We start from the raw sequence: 2,423 nt of genomic DNA, 5'->3' as shown, positions 1-2,423 counted from the left end.
ACAAGCACCCGCCACAACGCCCAGCTATTTGTTGGTTGCAGCTGTCATTGTTGTTTGGCAGGTGCGGGCTGGATTTGAACCTGCCAGCTCAGGTATAAGCGGCTGGCACCTTAGCAGCTTGAGCCACAGCACCAAGCCAGGTATACTCTATTTATAACAGGAAAAAATTATTTCTTTGGGCAGCGCCTGTGGCTCAAAGCAGTAGGGCACCGGCACCATATGCCAGAGGTGGAGGATTCAAACCCAGATCCGGCCAAAAACTGCAAAAAAAAAAAAATTATTTCTTCAATAATAAATTAACCAGGAGGGGCACGATGGCTCGTGCCTGTAATCCTAGCACTCTGGGGGGCCAAGACAGGTGGATTGCTTGAGCTCACAGGTCTGAGACCAGCATGAGCAAGAAGGAGAGCCTATCTCTACTAAAAATGAAAAAGTAAGGCAAGAGGATCATCTGACCCCAAGAGTTTGAAGTTGCTGTGAGCTATGACACTACAGCACTCTACCAAGGGCAACAAACTGAGACTCTGTCTCCAATAAAAAAGAAGCATGGGAGCAGGACATGAATGTAAGAGGGTCCTTATCTAACAAAAGCAATTAATGTAATCTGATTCTGTGTACCCTCTATGAATCCCCACCAATAAAAAGAAGAAGAAGAAATTAACCTTGCTGGGCACAGTGGCCTATAATTCTAACACTTTGGGAGACCGAGGCAGGTGGATTACTTCAGCTCAGGAGTTTGAGACCAACCTTAGCAAGAGTGAGACTCCATCTCTACTAAAAATAGAAAAACTAGCTGGGCATTGTGGTGGGTGCCTATAGTCCCAACTATTCAAGAGGCTGAGGCAAGAGGATCACTTAAGCCCAAGAGTTTGAGATTACCATGAGCTATGATGCTACAGCACTCTACCAAGGGTGATAAAGTGAGACTCTGTCTCAATAATAATAATAATTAATATATTTATATTTTTTTTTAATTTTTAAAGTTTTTCTTAAAAACTAAGACACAAATGCACGCTAATTAGCCTAGGCCTACACAGGCTCAAGATCACCAATATCACTATCTTCCACCTTCACATCTTTTTTTTTTTTTTTTTTTTTTTTTTTGAGACAGAGCCTCAAGCTGTCCCCCTGGGTAGAGTGCCATGGCATCACGCTCACAGCAACCTCCAACTCCTGGGCTCAAGCGAGTCTCCTGTCTCTGCCTCCCAAGTAGCTGGGACCACAGGCGCCCGCCACAACGCCCGGCTATTTTTTGGTTGCAGCCATCATTGTTGTTTGGCGGGTCCGGGCTGGGGATTCGAACCCGCCGGTTGAGCTATAGGCGCCGAGCCCCACCTTCACATCTTATCCCATTGGAAGGTCTTCAGGGCAATAACATACATAGAATAGGCATCTTCCAGGATAACAGTGCCTTCTGGAATACCTCCTCAAAGACCTGCCTGAAGTTGTTTACAGTTAACTTTTCTTATTTAAGTAGGAGTATGCCCTAAAATAACAATAAAATATATAATTTGGTGTAGTGAATATAATACGTAAACCAACATAATACATAGTTATTTATTATGAAGTATTACATACTATACATAAATGAATGTGCTATACTTGTATACAACTGGCAGCACAGTAGCTTTGTTTACATCAAAAGCACTACAAACACATAATTAATTGTGCTACAATTTTATGATGACTATGACATCACTAAGCAACAGGAATTTTTCAGGTCCATTAAAATCTCATAGTACCCCTATCGCATATGCCATTCTTCATTTACCATTATGTGGCACATGACTGTATTTTATGCTAATCATACCATGCCTAGATAATTATGTTCTATTCTGGGTACCACATGTCAAGAAATATCATAAAAAGAACAGAGTATGTTCACACAAAATGATAAGAGGTCTAGAAACCATGTAAATATGAAGAATGACTAAACAAACCAAGAATACTCAATCAGAAAGAGAGATTTCCCAGGGGACATAACATATCTTCAAATAGTTGAAGAACTAGCATATATATTGGGGGGCACACTTATTTGTATTCCTTCTTGGCTTTGAAATTGATTGAGATTGGTGAGAGAAAAAGACTGTCAATTCTCCCCTAATAAGGAAATGAACTAGAGCCATTGCATAGGCTTTTGTGCTCCATTTTTACAAAACTTGACTAAAACAGTTATATGTACTGAAGAGAAAACTTAAATGGCCAATAAATCTATGAAAATACACTCAGTTTTTGTCTCAGCACCCATAGCTCAGTGGTTAGGGTGCTGGCCACAAGCACCAAGGTTGGTGGGTTTGGCCTGGGCCTGCTAAACAACAACAACAACAAAAATAGTCAGGTGTTGTGGCGGGCACCTGTAGTTCCACCTACTAGGGAGGCTGAGGCAAGAGAATTGCTTGAGCCCAAGAGTTTGAGGTTGCTGT

This window comes from Otolemur garnettii, unplaced genomic scaffold (genome assembly GCF_000181295.1).
Source record: "Otolemur garnettii isolate 467f Iridium unplaced genomic scaffold, OtoGar3 scaffold00219, whole genome shotgun sequence".
Lineage (NCBI taxonomy): Eukaryota > Metazoa > Chordata > Mammalia > Primates > Galagidae > Otolemur > Otolemur garnettii.
This window is presented reverse-complemented; position numbering follows the sequence as displayed.